This window comes from Chelon labrosus (assembly GCF_963514085.1).
Source record: "Chelon labrosus genome assembly, chromosome: 24".
Taxonomy (NCBI): domain Eukaryota; kingdom Metazoa; phylum Chordata; class Actinopteri; order Mugiliformes; family Mugilidae; genus Chelon; species Chelon labrosus.
In genome coordinates, this window is record NC_140357.1 from 1,671,397 (window position 1) to 1,694,068 (window position 22,672).

At 41.9% G+C, this 22,672-nt stretch overlaps 1 protein-coding gene across 1 annotated transcript in view; it reads right to left on the reverse strand.

Annotated features, from left to right (window-relative positions):
* Nucleotides 1-22,672, reverse strand: part of LOC311509334 (double-stranded RNA-specific editase 1-like) — a 38,332-nt gene that overhangs the window by 14,909 nt on the left and 751 nt on the right. The window lies entirely within an intron of this gene.

A 22,672-nucleotide genomic window follows, 5' to 3' on the forward strand; every position in this document is an offset into this window, starting at 1 on the left:
CCGAGAGATGCACGAACAGCATGCAAAGGAAATGTAAAGGCATTTAGCAAAGCTTAGGACTCAGTGGGAGGAAGAAACAAAAGAGATCGGAGAACCAAGTGAAAGGAAAATGAATGCCAAGCATGTCATAATACAACAACAGTATGAGCCCATTAGTTGAAATCATACTGTGACTCCACATAACTAACTGCTGACACGGTGGCAGATGCAAGAACATGAAATCCAGACCATTATGAACAATGTCCACCACCCTCTACACGACACGATAGAGGGTGGTGGGCACCAAGCTCGTCAATGACAGTTTGCTGTCCCTGTCCTGCTCCATGGACAGGTTGAGGAGGTCGTTTGTCCCTCAGGCCATACGACTCTACAACGCCTCCCTGTTAAATCTTTTATATCTGTTTCTATGTGATGGATGTCTCTGTCTGCAGACAACTGGACATTCATGTGACGTAAGCCTAGTGTGTAACATTTCGCTGACTAAAGCCTGCATGCGGATCTCGATAAATGGGCCACCGGGGACAAACAGAGCTGTCAAATGTGAAGACGATTCCTCCATTCTAAAAGTCTAGATGTTCCTGTCAGAACAAATCTGTACTTCCACCATCACTGGATTGTTCATAATTTGAGCAAGCACAAAATATGTAAATTGATGTTAATGTTACTTTAGGTACACTTTGTATACAGCCAATACCGAAGCGTGAGGAGCATCAGTTATGCAATGTTATACCGAGTACTAAAAATTCCAGCACTGCTCCGGAACAACTGTCTAACAATGTCTCTTCTCTTCAGGTGATGCCAGGTGACAGCTTTTCACTTTCCTTGAATCTGGCCATGAGTTCAATTTTTATTTTTCATAAGGTGTGAGAAGGTCGGCTTGAGAGATTTTAGGCCCCCCTCCCTCGCATTCACTGATCCCCCTCCACCCCATTTTCTGTGCATCACTGGCCTTTGCCGCGCACAACAGATGGGTATCGCCGCTCTCCTCGCCCCAGTCAAGGCCCGGGCTGGGTCCTCCGTTATCTCCCGGAGAGAGTGGTTAGGGACGGGAAAGCTCGGGGCTGATGTTGAATTTCACACCCCACGGCCTCTGGATTAGCGAGACCAGGAGCTGATGGACGGGCAGGGGCAGGGGTGGAAGGTTGCCGATGCCTCCTGGACCCTGACGAGCGGGGTGTGTTTCTGCTCGGTCCAGAGCCTCATCAAACTTTGCAGAGATATTACTTAGCATGCAATTTTATGCCTTTCCAGTCTTAATGAGATTTCTTCTGTTTCCTTAAGGAAATATGAAAGTGGTATGCCCAAGCTGCTGATGCAATTTTATAAAAATTTGTGCCACATGCTGCAAAATTTAAAGGAGGATTTAGATCCTCACCGTATTTAAACTGTATGTTTGGTAGTCGAGGCAGACTTTACATGTTGTTGAGAAAATTCACTAGATCCCAAACTGATCAAGTATCTGTGGGATGATCCACAGAGACCCCTCCCCTCAGCCCAAGGACCCAAAAGCCCCCACTAACGACATTCAGTTGCCAGACACCACAGGACACCCTCAGAAGGCCCATGTCCATTCTTTGATGAGCCCGAACTGTTCTGGAGGCACAAGGGAGACCTACACAATATTAGGAAGGTGGTCATAATGTTATGCCTGATTGGAAAATCATCCATTTCTTTAATTTTTTAAACAAAAACATTTCCTTGTAATTGTCATTTTCCCCATACTACCATGGCTCTGACTTTCAAGACACTCAACTTCCGGAAAGGTCTTGCCGCCAGATACCACAGGAAACCTTAAGAGGTCTTGTGGAGTACAGCGCCAGTGAATTCATTGGCCGTCTTGGTGGAGCTCAGAGGACCAACAGTACATTAAGGGTAGTCTTTATGTTTTCCGTCATGCCTTGATATTGGGGCACAGTAGCGAGCAATCTTGGAGTCTAGTGCCCGGGAAGCTCAAGAGGGTCAGGTTCCTAGCTCAAGGGCACCTCAGCCATGGATCCGGAGGATGTCAAAATACAAAGCAATGTGGCCGATATTGGTACGCAATAAGTTGGCACCATAATTAATTAATCTGCCTGTTGGTGGAGTATTTTTACCCTGTGGTGGTGGTACTACTTTTAGCTCAGGAATCAATGCAAAAAAGGCGCGAACGAATCGGCGTTAACAATGTCGTACTGTTTCATGGTATTTCACGGTTCAGTTTCGATTCATTATTTTCTGTTGATGTAGAGGATTATAAACCTGACAGGACAATTTAGCTTGGGCAAATTTGGTTAATCTCTTAGTGGCACATGGCATGACCTTCTGTCACCTCCCATCTGATAAAAGCTGCATTTTAAACACAAATCTCACCCAAAATCTGCCTTAAATTAAAAAAAAAAAAAAAAAAAAGTTCCCTTCCACTTCCTCCCCGCCTGTCTGAAGGGGTATTGTGATGGACAGTGGGGGTGAAAGACGAAGCCCCAAGTAGAGCTCACAACCCTGAGCCTGAGGATTTCAGGAGAGCGCGGGTTATCAGCATAGCTTCAGGCTGCACAGGGATGAGGGGTGGAGGGGGATCGAAGAAGGGAGGGCAAAGCCGTATCAACTCCACATCATAAAGCGGCGGCTGTTTGCCAGACAGAGATCTGCAGCTGCGGTTTTGGGCCGACAGACACATCCCTCAGCGGCGGCGTGCCGTACACGCCTCACAGAGCACATCGACTTATACCTTGTCTGAAATTCACTTTTGCTCCCAGTAGATTAAACTCACACTTCAGTTCATCTCACAACACCCCGCTTAGCAGGAACATGGAAATGATGGGGATTCTAACTCACCCCGTATGCAAAGTATGTACAAAGGCTCCATTTTTTATTTTTTTATTTTTTTAACACATTAATACTGTTTACTGCATTCTGCATGAATAAACAGAATATTCCTGAGTGGGATAAAAAAAAGATGAAACACCACAGCGCGCCTGCTGCTTTTGGTCGTGATATCTGGAATTTGAATTAATGCACGGATTAACTGCACTCGAGTTCTGCAGACAGAGAAAATATTAGCGGGCCTTTTGCAAATATGCACGGGGCCAATGAAGCGGGATGAGCGGAAAATGACTCGAGCGGAGCTGCCGTGCCGCTCGTCACCTCGAGACTCCCAGGACCCAAACACGTGTACAACCTGGGGGCGCTTAACAGCAGTCTGGATGTGTGATTCTGACATTTATTAAGTGATAAAGGAAAAACTTTCATTCATTTATTTATTCTGTAACCGCTTGTCCTGTGAAGGGTAAAGGAAAAACTTATGGAAAGAAAATGTTCTCAAGAATCCAGTAAGTAGGCGACACACACTGGCCAGACATTGGTTTGATTTTATGGTAAGGGGAGTGACATAGAAAGTCCTGCTTAGAGGATCTGACTTTCCCCCAAGACAGACCGGCTACTGGTTTTGATGGCAAAAAAAAAAAAAAATAGCTGGGGGTGTTAATCCTCTGGTCAGTGCCATTAAACCACTGCAAAGAAAGAGCGCAACAAGAAGATAACAGGTAACTCCGGACTCAACGGGGAATAGCACTAGCATAGCAAAGAAAATATTAGTAAAATGATCGAGTTTTGCGGCAGATAATTCGTTATTTAGAGGCTGCGTTTCGGTGCCCCATTCACTCCCACTATATGGATATACGCTGATCTAAATATCTCCCAAACAACTCCAAATGACACCAAAGTTATATGGGTGAGTAAACGATCATATTTTATGCCAGAAATAAGGTCCAGCTTGTAAAAAATGGCAGTTCATGTTTTAAGTGCTTTAAAGTCAGAATTTCAAAAATAATATTAAAAAAGGTTGAATTTGTTGTGGCTACAAACCATTCACGCTTGAGTGCATACCAGTTTTCCTGCCTTTAGCAACTGATACTTGTTGACTGTGTTGGAGAGGGATTCAGGAGGCAGCAATACTGATAAAGGATATCAAAAAAAAAATACAAATAAAAAAAGGGCTGCTGGACCACTCATCGAAATAGCTTCTTCAGTTCTAAGAGACTGGTGGGGAGTTGGGGTTTAAACAGGCACATATGTGGGTGTTGCCTACCTGATCATTGTTTTTTTTTTTTCTTTTCATATAACATGGCCCGGTTGACAAAGAACTAGAGATGAGATTTAGGGCTCTTTGAAGTGAGTTGGTTCTTGTGAATCCTTTCAAAGAGCCATTCAAAAGACGGGCTCATTTTGATATTTATATAAGGTGACGGCACAGGTGTAACTAATTTTACCCAGGTAATATATATTCTATTGATGAGATATCTGAGTTTGAATAATTTTGAAACACTGATTATTTTGATTGATCAATAAGCACTGCACATGTACTCTGGTAGGCTCCTCCCCTTGTTCCTGTACTCCATCTCACTCAGTGGAGTGGAGTGGAGCAAAGCAGGAGGTTCTGTGTGCATCTTTGTGAAACAAAAAAAAACAGATTGCAAATGCAAATCGGTTCCCATCGTTCATTTTAAAGAGCCGGTCAATAAATTCGGTTCGTTTGCGAACGTCACAACTCTACTAAGGACCCTCGCAAACACTTGATGAAGGGACGACCTTGTTAGCTGCACTGTGTCAACAGAATTTCAATACAACAGTCACATGACTGTTTTAATTTTAAAGTCTTCGTTCCCTGAGCACACAATATCGACACAAAGTACATTTGATGAATATTTTATGATGTCTACTTTGGTGTTGAAGCTAATCCTTGCTTCTCAATCAGCCTTCTGAGCCTTAATGAGAGTCAAACTTCAAATGAGATTCAACTTTTAGCTTTTACTGACTGGTTTGATACAGTATAAAACAGATCAAAGTTGGGATCTAACTCCGCAACACTTGAAGGTTTTTCTATTTTCTACTTTTATCTACGCTTGGAATGATCTGGGTTACACGCAGATACGAGATGTGAGATATTTTATTTAATATTTAACATTAAATCCGGTGTTCTTTAGATGATTAAACTCAGAGCACAGACACCTGCCCACTCTTTGGTTTTCACTACTTTGATGGCGGTCCCCTAGAGTCCTGCCTTTACCAAAAACCTTACTCTGACTTCCATTCTCTGTCTCTCTCAGCTCTAAGCCCAACAACAATGGATCCCTGTGGTGCAAAGGAATAAGAAACAGCGTACCAGGCTCAGCCTTACTGGCCCACAGTCATTAATTGTTTGGCTATACACATAGGATGTATTAACAAGAAAAGCTCTTTTAAGAGGAAGTTTTTTTTTAAGTTCACAGGGTCAGATAATGCCCTGTTAATATGAGTAACTAAGAAACAAACTATGATTTCATTCAATTTTGAATATTTTATAGCTTTTATGTACAAAACACTTTTCTCACTATTGGGTATTTAAAGCACTTTTCACTCACAATGACACATCTACCCATTCATTCACACAAGCCTAGGCACATTCACACATCTGTACAAAGCACTCGGAGCAACTCTGGGTTTTTGGTCCATGTACCAGGGATCGAACCACCGACCCTGGTGGCCCAGGTTCTCAATGAAGACCTGACTCAGTCATGAAGAGGCATGGGCCTTCTTGGGGTGTCCTGTTGTCAGTAGGGGCCTTTGGGTCCCATGGGTTGAGGGGAGGGGCCTCTGTGGGTCAGGCTTGATGCAATGCATCCCACAGATAGTTGATCAGTTTTGGATCAAGATTTGCAATCTCATCTCTTTTGCTTTTTGAGTTGTTCCTAAACGGTTTTTGTGTGTGCATCCTGCTGGGGATGGCTGCTGCCATCAAGGAGCGTCACCGCTATGGGGTGGAGGTGCCTGGTCTGGTCTAGGTGGGTGATACATGCCTAAGTAACATCCACATGAATGCCAAACGTCCGAAGGTTTCCCAGAAGAAAACTGAACTGTCACAAGACGGTCAGTGTTATTTACTTCTGTCATAATGTTGTGGCTGATCGGTGTATGTACATTACTGTCATCATGCAGAAACAATGATACTGATTCCTGTACATTTCTTCAACAACGTACTGATTCCCTGGAAACAGTCTGTTATACTGGACAAACTCAAAGGGATTTCTCTTTTGACTTCGATTACAAGAATCACTGTTCTAGTAGGAACAAGTGATTCCCTCCATCTGCAGTCTAAATTACGTAAAACCAATTTATTTATTTCTAAAAAACGTGTAGCAAATATAGTTTTATTCCAAGTTCCCACTGAATCCTAAAACCAAATCCACCTGAACTGGGCTCAAAAAGTCCTGGCTCTGTGGTCAACTTCTTTTTAAAAGAGCTATATAAATACATTTGAATGTGGTTTGAAATAAAAAAAACAAGATTAAGTAAACTTAACTGTCCAAAACATCAGAAACAAGCCTTACAAAATGCACATTAAAACTGCATACTAATGCAAGCTTAAATGCAACATCCAGTTCCAGACTAGAGTCATCCTAAGGGATGAATTTTGAGGACGACAGTCAACATCTCACCCAAACAAACAGCCCAGCTGAGAGCAACAGTAGGTATGGCTCATACCTTTGCGCTCTGAGCGTTTCTTCCTCCTCCTCTTGAACTTGTGGCGGACCAGGCAGTAGTAGGCTGCCGTGGCGTGAAAGCCCTCCAGCAGCAGAGCCATGGCGGAACCTCGTATATATCGGTCCCCTCGGCTTGCCCCGCGAGCTCTGCTTGCTGTGTTCGTCACTCTCAGCCTAATGCTAAGTGCAGACAGAGTGCTCGCACAACTTTGAAGAGAGGAGGAGGAGGAGGAGGAGGAGGAGGGGGAGGAGGAGGCGGCATGGGGAGTGACGGCCAGTGTAGCATGAAGATGGCAGAGAACTGTCGGCACGTTGACTTGCCGTAGGTAAAAGGCTGTCAGATAAATGGGCTGGGATATCTCGTGCTCTTCCTTTTTTTTTCTGTAAACCTCTCTGGCTGTCCTCCACTCTGTCCATCCACTCATACCCCCCTCTCAAATCCGCCAGTTTGGGCTGGAACGAACTTGGCAAGCAGACGCTCTTGAAAGAAAAAGTACCTTTTGAATATGCATGTGACATTTCATCAAATGCTAAGTGCTTAGAGTACCTATTTCAATATCTTTAAAGCCGGCAAATAAAGCACCCAAAACTACTGGCTTCTCTTCGTGTCACACCGTCAAAAATGTCAAGTTGTTCCTCTTAACGCGTAGCAAACACTTGCAATGACAGATATTGCAAACTAGGAAGCCCCGCCCACAACTTTTTTTTTGTTGCGGCAGAAAGTTGATCTGGAAACTATGGATCATGCTCCGACAAAGTCAAATCGTTTGGGTGGGCTTGACGCGGTGATGGATGGAAGTAAAACACCGATGTAGTCATACGCATCATCTGAGTGCCGTGGAGTTGAATTTGTTAGCAACAAAAAAGACGTGACCTCTTCGAAGTTCGGTTAACAGTGATTAAGGCATTCGTCAAGAATGTCTTAATCAGTGAGCTTCTTAGCCTCATTGTTTTTGGTTTTACACATAGACTGTATATAAACATGGAGAACGCGTCCCCACTTGCTTGCATTGGCCAAGCTGACTCTAGCTTCCCGTGGATACGGCAGCGCCATCTTGCGAGTTAGGAGCCAAAGTCTGCGAAGTACAGTCCGAGACCTATACTGCAGCCGCTCACCAGGGGGAGCTCTACTTTCTTTGGTCTATGGTCTTCACGGTCTATGGTTTCAGAGCCATACGCCCGTATTCGTCAAAGATTCTGAGAATCTTCTCAGAGAGCTGCTAACTTAGCCTAAAAATTCCTAGCAAGGAGCTTAGTAGTTATTCCAGAACATTCTCAGAGAACTCTGAGCAAGGAATGGACAGAAACTCTTATCTTAGTGAGGAGGTGTGGTTGACCCCGTTGCTAGGTATGAGTCATCATTTCAAAAGGTGTGATTGGTTGATCCTAAAAGCTAGATAAAAATACACTTTTGGTGATAATGGGCATAGAATGGACCGTCAAATCAATAGACTTAATCATAGAATCTAATCTCTATGAAGACTGTGTAATTATAAAAAAATATTTCACATAAAATGAAAGTAAATAGTAAGCTATACTTTAAAATTATCCTACAAAAAATGTGTGAAAACTCAGGCCCGCTTGCACTGTATTCACATGCTGATAATTATATTTATTCGGTAGATTTGAGTTGTGCGGCGTTTATATTGTTACGATTTCTATGCTTCGACTGCATTGTTTTTTGTTTGTTTTGGTGGTTTTTGAACAGCTTTTAGACTGGAAAACATCCGCTGTGTTTGGGAACGCTGAACATCTCCAGGGGACATTTAACAACACAACGCAGAAACTAAATGGCACATAATAAAAGATGTTTACGAGATAGAATAAGCTTCTCGTGAAGAGACTGACAATCCATGCTGAAAATCAACCTTGTGTTCTCGATACAACACCGGCTCCAGTGTAGAAAAACAACCTGTTTGTTAAATAAAAGTTAGTCTCGAAGGGCAGTTATGTTCTCGAGAAGCAGACTGTGAAGCTTAAAGTAAACACTGACCCCTTGTGGGCTAAATGGAGATTGCAGTATTACTACAGAGCAGACTCTGCATTATGAGAATGATTTTAAGTGCTATAATTGTGACAGAAATGTGCATTTCATTCAAATAATCCTTTGGGGAAAACTCCCAGCAGACATTAGGGACATAGACAAAGATGGAATCAATTAATAACATTAATAACAACTGCATTTACTGCAGGAGAGAAAGAAAGTGACACAGAAAGCTAACTCATACCTGAACTGCTTGTAAGTACATGCACATTTAAATAGCTTTTTCTAAATGCATTTATTATGGGTTAGACTTGCACATTCCATATATCCGCAAAGATTAGATTGATATATTTTTTTAAATGCTTAGTTTTTAGCATTAGTTTTTTTTAATAAATTCTTATGAATGCAATATCACAGGGAATTTCTTCACCTTTTGCACCAACTTGATAATAATTTTGTGTTAGTCAGCCAAAAAAATAAATCTGATGTCAGTTCCATATTGTTTGTTGCCTATACGTCCTGCTTGAGTTCTTGAGTTTTATCTTAATATGGAGGGAAATGGTGAGGGGAATTACAAAACACACATCACATAGATATGCACTGTCAATAAAGATACTATACTGTAATGTACCCAGCCTTCTGTGTTTTATTTTATTTGACTTTGTCTTTTTGACTAAAACTAACATTTTTGGTATGTTGCAGCTTAGATTAGTTATTTTTTTTAATTGCACAAACCTCAAATTAATCTTTACACTGTAAAAAAATGAATAATTTCCTCCTTTGTACTTATTATTATTTGATTCTATCTTATTTCATCCCAATCCAAGAATAATTGTCAAAATATCCTTTCCAGATGATATACAGGGATTATTAAATTAGCATCGAGGCTCAGTGATTGATCAACTGGTTTATATAACCATATACTTTGGACAAGTGTAGCTCTGCCTTGTCAGAAAGGAGTGAAAACACTTGGATGAGCTGCACACAAGCCCCCAAATTGTATGGCCAAACTGTCCACAGGATGGTGCTATTGAGGCCTCTTGTTATCATGCTGTCCAACTACACTTGGAATAAAAAAGGCTTTACCGGTAATAAAAAGATAGTATGTCACAGTGATGCTGACATTTACCAGGCAGAGAGGATGTAACAAAAAGAGGCATTATGGGAAATGTAGTATCCAGTGGTTTTTAGAACATGACCCATACAGTAAGTGGCCTGTAGATGGAGCTGTAGTACTTCTATTCCACACTGGAAAGAACTGATTGAACTACATGTTCAGAAGTAACATTTCTGTACTGCTCTCTCTCTTTCTTCCTACTCTTTCGTCACATTCATCACAGCTGAAGAAGACTTTGTTACGAGGAAAAAGCATGCCTAATCAGGACTGTGAGCTGTTCGTTAAAAAAAATACAAAAATAAATGAATAAAAAGATACTCTGATACTGATAGTATCTTTATCACAGATCTGCTGGTGCTTATTGAAAATTAAAAATCAATAATTATGAAAGAAAATTAATGTCAGATATTAATGAGATGTTTCTTTGCAGCCTGACCATTTTGTTACGATGGAATAATCCAATCTTGGCAGTGGATTTATGTGTTATTTACTTGATACGAAGAAAAACAGAAGCGATTTTTCTGGAAGACCTGTCTTAGAACTAGATTTTGAAACTCTTAAAGACCAAGGTCGCAGAATGCAAGATGTAAGATTAACCAGTTCTTAATATTCTTCAGAGGTGAACGAAAGAATCACTGTCGATCAGGCTCCATGCATCAGTTTTAATGATTAATCAAACCGTAGAAAAAAAGTTCCATCAGCTTTAGATTGACATTGCAGCAGACGGAAATGCACTGACATAGGATTCACGAGAGGATCACATGACATCAGAAACCAAAGCTCAGCAAGACATACATCTGCAGTAGAGGAGAAGGGCTTGAACTCTGTTGCACGCTGACATTTGGTGTCAATCACACAGCCCTTTTTTCCTTGGCAAAACTAAAACTAGGGTTGCGTCAGCTGCTGAGTCAGAACACAGCACTTCCTGACAGCTTCATCGAATAAAACTTGGGTTCTTAAATATACTGGGTGGCAGTGTAAGGTAGATTAGAGAAGGGATTTGGAACTCTGAAAGGGGAGTCGGATCTTGTGGATCGGTTCCTTCTAAAGAGCTGTTCAAAAGACCGGCTCATTCTGATATTTATTTATTTTCAGGAATAATTTTTGCAGGAATTAATCCCTGGGAGGAATGCTAGGATAAGATTTGGATCAGAATAAATTAAACTACATTCTATCTATAATTCAAAGTCAGGGGACTTTGAATTATTCTGACGTTTTGATTCTTAATAGATAGATACACATGTTTAAAGCTCTTTGCGTTAACCGGGAATCAGGTTAAATGCTTGGGAGGCAGCTATGCTTAACACTATACCACCAACAGATACTTTGCTTTACCGTTTTTGGCGTCACAAACATTCATCAACACAGCAACCATCATTCGTTTTAAAGAGTCGCTCAATAGATTCGGTTCATTCGCGCACATCACAACCCTACGGGAGATAAAGGCAAACAAGGTCACAGACTGGCTTACCAACAACATACGGAATCAGCAGCTAACAAATCAGTGGACACTGAGGTCGCACAGAAAGGTAACTCCGCGTGTTAGCATAGCTAGCATAGTTTAACTAAGTACATGGCTAACCAAAAGTCTGCTTTACATTTATTTTGGGTGTGTGTGCATGTACTGACTTGCATTGTGTACTGAGCATTGTTGTTGCGACTCTTCTTTTTTTAGGTTGATAGGGCACTTGACTTTACCACACTGCAAAGATTAGGTTATTTGCATTCAAACTATCATCCTTTTTTTTATATAACCTGCCACCATTACCGTACACAGATCAGATTTACATACTCTGGCTTCAGTCGGATAATCAGATTTTATGACCTTAATTCCAATGCCCTCGACTTGCCTAAAGTGTCACAGTGAATGGTGATTTCTGCGGTCTCCTTGCCGAGATTCAGCATTCCTTTCGGTCGGTCAAGTGTTTGTGACCGGGACAGTTTCCCAAGTCGGTGGTTGTTTAGAAAAAAAAAAGAAACAAAGCATTTGTCTGGCAGAAGCGATTGTTTACTGAAGAGGACCAAGAGGCAGCCTTTGACGACACAAATGGGGTCTATCAGTGTGTGAACCCAGTGAATGATCACTGTGCGTTGCGCAATGTGAATTTTTAGTTTGTGCGCTGAAACGCTGAGAGAAGCGGCAGATGGTACGAATAAAAAGTACAAAATTTTGCAAGAAAAGCACCGAGCGGTGGAGATGCTGCACCATGCAAGACCCTGGATGAACAATCCACTTTAGTGAGCCATCCGGTCCCTTTACGAATATTTGTTACAAAAATGATTCCCCTCACTACATAAGACTGTTCACCCATTCCATATCAGTTTGGGAATAAAACATGTAACGAACATGCCCACCCAGCGTATTTGTGTATTGTGAGACCTACACAATATTAGGCAGGAGGTCATAATGATCGAATGACCTGATCGATGCATCTTATTTGTTTATTCAAGAAAATTAATCATTTGTACATATCCGTGAGTTGCAAAAGCATCTGAACCCTTGTTTTCAGTAGCGGGTGTGACGTCCTTGTGCAACAATAACAGCGATGTTTCCGGTAACTGCCGATCTGCCCGTTCCTCAGACCACAACAGCTTCAGCTTCAGAGATGTTGGTGGGTTTCCTCACATTTCTATTCCTTCCACAACATCTCTATTGGATTAAGGTCAGGAATTTGACTTGGCCATTCCAAAAACATTAATTTTGTTTTTCTTGAAGCATTCTTTCGTAGAACATCTTGTGCTTGGGGTCGTTGTCTTGCCGCACGAGCCAGTTCCTCTTGAGATTCAGTTCGCAGACGGATGTCCTCACATTGTCCTTTGGAGCGATCCGGCATAATTCAAAATTTATTGGTCCATAAATGATGGCAAGATGTCCTGGCTCAGACGCAGCAGAACAGAGCCAAACAAGGACATTACCACCCCCACGTTTCATGGTGCTGGAATGCTGTTTTTTTTTTTTTTTTTTTTTTTTTGTTTAGTTTTTTGTCTCCTAACACAATTCCTCTCATTTGAACCAAACAATTCTGCTTTGGTTTCATCCATCCACAAATAATCTTGTTGGAGGAACAGTGGCATTATACTTGCCACTCTAACATGCACACTGTGGTTGTTCAGTGTTCTCCTTCTTTAATCTCATTGTACATGTGACAATAAAGGCATTCTATTCTTATGGTGGACTCATGAACATGAACATTAGCCAATGTGAGAGAGGCCTTTAGGATTTGTTGAAATCTTTAGAGATGGTTTTGTAACCTTTTTCCAGTCTAATGATCAACAGCAACTCTTTTTCTAAGGTCACAATGTCCTCCACAGGTACACACTACAGCGTCAGCCATCGCCTGTTACCAAAGACAATATATCCCTGTTCAGGGAATCTGTCTGGTCTGAAACATCAGGAAATCAAACATCTGACTGTGGTAAAAACATGATCAGAAATAAACTGGAAGAGAAGCAGTGCTTTCCTTTTCCAAATCCCATGCAGACTGGTGCAAAGCAAAGCCTACTTTCATATATTTGCATATGTTTCAGAGGGTGGCTAGAGGAATCAGGGTTGGACAGTACAGGAGCTTGACAAGGACAAGACAGGAGGAAAAAAAATCCAGGGTCAGCATAAAATATGTTCACAATACCAAAGGCGAAACATGAGTTCCCCTTCCGCAGCTGTATGCTGGACATGCTGCCACCACTGAGGCCCACTCAGGACCTGCCAGGAATCATCAAATGGTGGCAGATCTGAGAGAAATTGCAATGCTGGCACAAACACCTATACAGATCAGCCAAAAACAGTATAACCACTGATGACAGGTGAAGCGAATAACGCTGATTATTATGGCTGCTGTCAGTGGGTGAGATATATCAGGCAGCAAGTGAACATTTTGTCCCCAAAGTTGATGTCAGAAGCAGGGAAAATTGGCTATTGTCGGGTGTTCCTGGTCTGCAGTGATCAAAGGTAGTTCAGGGAAGGGAAAGAGGCAAACAGGCAGCTCACTTGGCCTCCAAAATCCAATCCAATCTATGGGATGTGCTGGACAAACAAGTCCAATCCTTTGAGGTCGCACTTTCCGACTTCTGCTGCTGACGTCTTGGTGCCAGATACCACATCACATCTTCAGAGGTCTAGAGGAGTCCAGACCTTGACAGGCCAGGGACGAATGCGGGATTTACACAATATCTGACAGCTCATAATGTTATGTCTGATGGGTGTAGGACACCTGCACCCAAGAGCATCGCAATGCCTCATCAGCCAGAGGTCCCCCTCTTGTTCTGTACTGCACCTCCTTTTTTGATCTCTCCACCTAGCCCGGGAGTTTACACATGCCACTGTCACCTTAGTGCTTGCTCTGTGGATTTAAGGCTCTGAAATGACTCGTCAGATTTGTACTTTTAGCTGTGCCCCAAGAACGCTGTGCTCATAATGCACTGACATGTCTGACAAAAAATGCAAAGGATAATGAGGTAGATGTGGCATTTAGGTGCACTCAAAGAAATCTGTTAATATGAATACACACTGTGTGATTCCGTCATAAAAATTAGGTTAATTATTGATACGACCATACTGACGTATAAGGAGCTACCTGGAGTCAAGTTACAAGTTTCCTAATGAGTTTCGTCTTTATTTACCTTTGTTTTTTTTGCCAGTGCTTCAAATGGGCACAGTGGTGAATTTACAGAGCATATGGTTCAGTTAAGTTTTCAGAGTCCAGTTATAATAACACATGCTTTCTGGTAGCGACTTTCATCTTGTTCCAGAATACATAGCATGTCCCCAACACAGACTTTGTGAAGCTGGTTATCTGGCTTCCGATTGCCCAGGTTAGATGTTAATGCAAGGTCAGAACAGAGCCTGCCGTCAATCTCATTACAGTCTTCCGGTGTTTATTTTATTCAGACTTTTGTTCCTTCATTTTATCCTTAAAGCCTTTAAGTCTCCTTTTAGTCCACATAGGTATCCTGATTAAACTTGCTCTCATAGCAAGGAGTCAAACGTCCAGAGATCATGTATTCAGCTAACAGATTAAGCAAGTTGCACCAGTCCTATATAAAAGTAGCTTTACAAGGTTGTGCATTGAAAAATGTGAGTTCTGCTTTATATTATTACTGATGGATTTACTGCTGTAGTTGGAGAATCTTATCTTATAGAGGCTTTAGAGCTAAAATCCCTAGAGCAAGCACTAAGGCAGTGGAAGAAACCTTGAGCGGAACATAGCTTGTACTCCATGGGGGGACCCGTCTCTGTGAAGCCGTCGGGAGTCCCCCCAGCAGCTTAGATCTATAGCAGCATAACTAATGGTTCAAGGTAACCCAACCCAGCACTCGTATAAACTTTCAAAAAGGAAACATGCATGCATAACCATAAAGTTGGAGATAGTGTCTGCCTCCAGAACCAAAAACTGTGAGCTGGTTCCACAGGAACTGCCTCCCGTTCTACTTTTTGAAATTCTAGGAACCACAAGTAAGGCTACGCTTTACCTAGAGTGAAGGTATTTATTGGGGTGATATTGTACTGTGAGGTCTTTGAAATATGATAGCGGTTGGCCTTTAAAGGTCTTATTTGTATGGAGGGACAAAGCTGCTGTAGGCGACTGATCAGCAGTTACCGGAATAACATTTACTTGCTGTTGTTGCTGCACGAGGAGGTCACACCAAATACTGAAAACAAAGGTTTATCAAGTACGATTCTAAGAGAATCAATTAGTAATACTACAATATTCTCACATCACTGCTTTAAGCCATTATTTCCCTACCACATTTTATTCTTCCTGTTCTTACATCCTGACTGAGTGTGTGGGATATCCTTCTGTATGCAGATATTATCATCAGTCCGCACTCCATGTCTCTTGTCCTTTTTACAGTCCTTTTTATTTATGTTGAGAGCTTTTGTCTGGGCAGTCACACCGCCGAACGAGTCCCCAGAGCGTTGTCGAATTACCCCAAGCGCGGAGGCAGTTCGATTGGCTGTCTCTTACTGTATCGGAAAACGTCCGTCTCGATGGAAGCGGCCGGGGGCCGAGGGGACACTTTGCTGACGGGGCCCGACAGAGGAAATGCTCACACACAAGCACACACATCAAATTTATGCCATTAACTCTATTACTATCCTGACTCCCTTGGTTTATTGACATTGAGAAGAAAATGGAAGTGCAGAAGGAAGGGTGCGGAAGACAAGAATTGTTTAACGTCAAGGTGGCTACACAGTTAGGCACAACGACTGCTTTCAAGTTCCTTCAACTGCAATTTATTGTTTAGCCTATGATAGACAGAGATGGAAAAGTAGCTGCCCTTTACTTGTTTCCCAGCATGACTTTCTAGATGGTTCTGGGTATCAAAACATCTCTAAATAAAAACACCATCATTGCACAGTTTCCTCATATTCAATACACTGACCATCTCGTGACATGCCCATTATCTGATGAGTCAGAACTGTTTTGGAGGTACAAGGGAGGCCTACACAATATTAGGAAGGTGGTCATAATGTTATGCCTGATCGGTGTATTTTGTTCACTTAGTTAAGTTTAGTTAGCTACGAGAAGAAAATATTTGAAGGCTCTCATTACAAAACTCTGCCGATGCAGGAGCACCCCTGTCGAGTAGCCAGTCTTTAATGTGACTCAGGACGCATTGCGTTCACACTATCAAAGGAATTCAGACAAACGTGGACACATGCAACCCAGACCAGTGATCGGATCTCTCAAATGCGATCTCATTGCATCCTCGGGGTGTTCACATCTGTGAACGTGATTGGATCACCCAGGATCGGCTCTTAATGCGCTGGGTCTGAACGGGCCCGTTGTGTGTTCACACTAGCAAAGTGATGCGGTCAAATGCGTCCCAGACCACTTTCCAAATGTGGTTTGACATCTATTCATGCAAATGCGTCCGCAATGCATTCTGGGTGTGTTCAAACCTGTACTTTAATCTGGTCACTTGAAATCAGATTTCCCAGAACGGATGTAAATGCCAGGTCTGAACGGGGCCATAGTGAGGCCTTTCTTCGTCATTTCATTTGAACTGGCAAGGGACTATGACAAGATGGGTTACAACAAACAAAAATTATTTAAATCAATGCAAGAATCCTTTGGTTAACTTGCCACTGAATAATAAATTCATCATTCAAACTTTTATACAAACATTGTCTCATGATAAAATATTTTAGCACAAAATGTATCAATGAAAAACGATGTTCAAACTTTTTACAGTGTTGGTCTAACTTGGAAAGCATTATTGTACTATGTCTACTCTAAATGGCAGAATAGTGTTGGGTGTGCTACAAATTACAGTGGGTGTGGGTCCAGCTCTCCAGCAGGCTTCCAGCACATAATTTGATTTTAGAATCCAAATCTAATTTATTACTTACTGGCCATATATTAAACTCTGCTGTTTTGGCTTTAGTTTTAACTCCCAAACCAAAGAAGGTGTTTGAGAAATGTCTGACGATGCAGTTTTCCATTCCCCGTTTTGTTTCTGAATCTGTCAAAATACTAAAAAACTGCACCCGAAATGTGTCGTCGTTTAAAAAGACGGAAAAGCTCACAGCAATGAATCAGCAAGTCTGAACTTATTTGATCATGTTCTGCGCCCTATTGAACTCCACTCCAGGCTTGGGGCTTCAGTCGTAGTCTGATTGCGACGCGGAGCGGGCAGAGGATCGAGGTCGATTCAGAGATCGTTTCCTTGACGCCTGACTAACTTCACAAGGACAGACGATGACGCAGTACAATATTTGTGCACCATTGTGATGCAACGTTCTAAAAAAAAACAAAAAAAAACAAAAACAAGAGAAAAAGTAAAGCTAAAGCAATTTCCTATGTTGAATTGGTAACAAATGAAATTGTACAATGTTGTTGTACAATCGCATGATTTGGCTATTTTCTGGTCTCTGGGGCACTTTTATGGTTTCTCATGTTTGCATATTAAAGCTCTTTTTATTTGGGGTATCGATTTACTCAGATTGAGTGGTATCTGAACCTTCATCGCACTCATTATCTTTCATTATCTACTCTTCTTTTTACTTTCCACATTCATTTACAGCTAACCGAGCGAAACACAGTTGTGAAGGGGTGAGATGAGAGTGAGATGCAGCCATCCGATTAGGGAAGTTCATTTGCCGTTTCGGGTACAGGCAGATGTCATAAACAAAAATTTAATTGGGGAAAAAACAAGCAGATTGACTGCCAAAATAATAGGGAAAGACGCATTTGATGACTTAAAAACGGTCGGCTGCGCGTGAAGAACAGTAAATTAACAAGCCCATGAAAAATTAATGAGTAAGACTGCTACAACAAGGTGCTCTGAACATCAGAGGGAGATCAAACCCAGCTTGAATCTAAATTTAGACTCAGGGTTTTTTTTTTTTTCTAGAGATGGGATTTATGGCTCTTTAAAGAGAGCCGGATCTTGTGGTTCCGTTTCTTTCAAAGAGCCGTTCAAAAGACTGGCTCATTTTGATACGTATTTATTTTTAAGATGCCAGTCTGTGGGTAACTTATTTCATCTGAGAAATAATAACTGGGAGGATACATCCCAACTGGGAGAATGCATTCCAACAATGTATATTCTATTGGTGGGATATCTGAGTTTGAATTATTCTACAATATTGATTCTAGATGCTTTATTTATTCCGTGGGAATAACTCTGCTGTGCGCCTCCCCTTGTGCTTGTTCTCCTTCTTGTGTGTGCATCTGTGTGAAACACAGCAAAAAAAAATAACAACTTTCAACTGCAACTCGGTTCCCATCGTTCATTTTAAAGAGCCAGTCAATAGATTCGATTCGTTCACGACCGTCACATCTCTAGTTTTTTTCCAGGGCCCACAAAGTGAGCTCTGAAAGTGCTGAACCCAACTAGATGGAGTAAGTAACAGAGGAGCCGGACAGTCCCATGGTGGTTAGCGCAGATGCCTCACAGCAAGAAGGTTCCGAGTGTATCCCAGCCGACTGGGGCCTTTTGCATTCTCTCCGGGTACTCCGGCTTCCTCCCACTGTCCAAAGACATGCTCATTAGGTTCATTGGCGATTCTAAATTGGCCGTAGGTGTGCATGTGAGTGTGAATGTTGTCTGTCTCTCTGTGTTGGATCTAGGATAGACTGGAGACCTGTCCAGAGTGTACCCCGTCTCTCGCCCGATGACAGCTAGGATAGGCTCCAGCCCCCCTGCCACTCTTCACATGACAAGCGGTTACAGAAGATGAAGATCTCTTTCTGCAGTAGGGGGGGTCAAAGGCAGTGCTTATATCGCTAAAAAAAAATTTTTTTTTCTTTAGGGCTTTCACCAGACTCCTGTTTAAACCAAGAAGCGATTCACTTTTACACTGTAGGATTGATTATTGATGTGCAGATGTAGTGGAGAAGTTATAAAATCATCGGTGCTTCCAATATCTTGGCACGGCTCATAAACAGCTGGTGCAGCCTGACATACTGACAGCTCACATATGTCGGTTTGTGTGTTGTGTGTTAAAATATAAAAAAAATAAAAAAAACCTTCCTCTGCTGCAGTGCAGCTCATCTGTGTGTGTGCGGTGAGCCTGAATGCATCAAAGAGCAGGTGAGGAAAAAGAAAAAAAACACGGAGTAATAAATGATTCATCAGCTAGACATCTCAGCATTGATAGCCTGACTCCCATTAAATAGGGTGGGTGTTCCCCTTTGCTTCATCAAAGTGGCAACCTATGAAATATTAAAAGCAGCTCAACAGCGATACATCATGGTTCTACACAGGGCTGGGCCTGAACTCGTGGTGGAGAAAGTGAAAATTGGAATAAAAAGACAGAAAAGCGGAGAGAAATTCCGTAGACTCAAGGGAAGATTCGGGATATATTGCATTATATATATATAGATAGATAGATATATTCACAATCACCATCGTCTTTTTTATTTATTCATTATCTATTACCGCTCATCCTCTAGAGGGTCGAGGGAGGCTGGAGCCTTTCCCAACTGTCACTGGGCGAGAGGCAAGGTACACCCTGGAGAGATCACCAGTCTATCACAGGTCTAACACAGACAGACAACCAATCGTTCTGACTCACATAGACACCTACGTCCAATTTAGAATCACCAGCTGTCCTAACTAGCGTGTCTACGAAATTAAGAAGGAAGTTGGAGCACCCGGAGAACAGTGCAAACTCTGCACAGAAAGGTCCCGGGCGGCGGGTTTGAACCCAGAACCTTTCTTGCTGTGATGCGCCACAGCAAACCACCATACCATGACCACCTTGCACATCTAAAAACATTGAACAAATGCTGTTTTTTGTTGATTTACTAGACAAGTCCGGGGGGAAGGCAGTTGAATGAAGCTTCCTTAAGCACCGCTAGCATACCATGGAGAGATTTGGGGGAGGGTTCCCAGCTAAACGTACAGCAGAGGATGAGTCTTCAACAGCTCAAAACACAACTTCCAAAGCAAAGACGAGAAAATATGATGAGGCATGTATCGGTCGGCAACGAGGAGAGACCACTTGTGTCTAAAAATGTCAGCTTCCGACAGTTTGAAACCGAACAAGTTGGGAAACCACTTGGAGACAGGACATCCCGAGGACAAAAATACTCCCTTTTGGATGCATAATCAAGGTTCTTCCTTTAGAGAGGACGGGTCTTGTAGTAATTCAGCCAAGCTACCAAGCCTCATGTGGAACGGACAACATGCTGCCACCTCTCTTTCAACCTCTCCTTCACTCTACCACATGATATCTATCTGTGTCTGTTCTCTCCCATATAGCAGCGCATTTGCCGGCAAATCCTGATGGCTGGACAACAAAACGCTGCCTCTTTTGCTCCCTTCTTCCACTTCACTGTGGGACGCTGCTGGATACCCATTAAGCTGTTCTATAATTAATACCATTTTACTACTACTGTCGGTCTTGTTTGGATCATTTCCCTTTAGTATTTTTAATATGATTAATGCATGCGTGCTGCATGTATGCTAATGTCTTTCATCCCAAGCAGAAAATAACCCGATTGCTTCTGATTCTCACTTCTCCTTGTGTCCGGCCTTCTCTTCCCCAGCCACCACTTCACATGCACAGAAGTTGTCATGTAGGGTTAAGGTGAAGGCGCATTAATTGCCTAAAATTGAAATGAATGATTATTTGGCTGTTTTGTGTTTTATACTACAGAAAATTACAAAAAAAATTAAAAAAATTAAAAAATCCTGACATCAAGATGACTACAAGTTGCCATGCCAACTGCTCCGTGAAGAGAGTTGTAAATAAAAAAGAAAGAAAGAAGTGCAGTGTATAGTCCAACATTTCTTTGTAACTGGTGGAGGTAGAGCAGAGCGCAGTATTAATTAAACAAAAACGCAAGGGAGTCTGGAGGAAGTGTGGGCGCGTCGTCGATAACGCAGCTCCACGTGGCTCCACTCTCGGCCAGACTCTGGCTCCAAACTTGCATGATGGCGGCGCCCGTATCCCCGGGAAAATAGGTTTAAAATAGGTCGGTTTGGCCAATGCCAGGGAGCGGGGTTGCATTGTCCATATTTATATACAGTCTATGCGCTCAAGTCAGTATTTTCATGATAACTAAACTTGCACTTCATAAGCTGATCAAGCAAACTGTTGGGTGTGCTATACTGCAAAAAACAATCAGAAATTAAAGTCTGCCAATGAAATCTATTTAGCAGGAAATAAACAAAGAATCTGAAGCTCAGAAGCTGCAATTTTGTGCATCGTGTCACTGTCATCACACATAAACTTCCTATGGCTGCCCTGTTCCTGTCTGGTGTAGCATGTTTCAGCGCAAGATCCGTCCATTCAGTTATGTTTGATTGTATTTAGTGGACTTGAGATATGTGTCTAGACTTTTATTGTGCCTGCCTTGGAAGGAGATGCGGCCTTATGTTTATAGGATCCAGAATTGGAGTTGTCGGGCGGCGATCGGAAGAAAAATTGGTGGTGGGGTTAGGTGGATAGAGAAAAATGTGATGACTATATGAACTGTAATAGCGATGCTTCAAAAGATATAGGTTACCCCAATGTGTTTCCCCCTGCTATCATACATCTTCTGGACCTGACCCATTTATTACGGTGCGGTTCATTTTTTACGATTCGTCTTCAAATGGATTTTGATACCTCCAATTAAAAGGAACAAAAAACACAGCACAGTCTTTCAGTATTTTTTTACATGGTACGTAACATTCTATAGGATAGTCAACTTCAGCTGATACCTATTTTACTGAGCTATCACGAGAACAGGATGGGTGGAAAACCTGAAAACGTGCCCTACATATAAGGGTTAAAACGGGGGGAATTAATCTTACAAACGGGGACAGCAATTCACACAGCCTCCGTATATTTATATATAGGCTAAGTGGAAGACAAAAGCAAAAAAAAAATAAAAAAACGCCCACGGCAAGTTGTGCCGAGCCATTCAGAGGTCAGGCGTAAGTGCAGCGCCAACGATTTTGGCAAGGAGGCATTCTGCTGCAGCTGAAGGCGGTTTTCGTCACAGGGGGAGAGTACAACCGGATGATCTGTCTGTTTATCACAACAGTCTTTTAATTTGATTCTGTTAAAGAGTAACTGTGTCTTAATGACCACTATACAAACAGTACTTAATCACATGTAGTATATAATAAATAAAGAAACTCAGCTATATTTAGAAAGATAAACACCCATCTCAGTTCATCGTGCGCCTCATGGCACGATATTGATTTTATTTTTATTTCCATCAAGCTTAGTGACAAAGATATAACATGCTGTGTATCGATGTGTGTATTTTGCAAGTGGCCTAGAAGTTTACGGCCAAGCTCGGAGATTTTCAAAAGTATAAAACACACAAATAAATGTAATATTTTTCGGATGATGTCAAGCTGTAATCTTATATTGTTACAACAATATGTCCACAATACTATATAATCCACAAAGTCAAATTTTGGTGTTGATTCTCTGTAGTGATTGAGAAAATCACCACCGGAAAAAAAACTTAAAGTTTCACCTTTCCTTAAAAAGTTATCACTAATTAATCCCTAGTTCTACCATGCAGCCTTTTCTTTCTATAAGACTTAATTGTAAATGCTTTTTACTGGAGGGCTTGTTGGACTGTAACCAAAGCAGTGGTGGAAAATATTTAAAGAAAAATG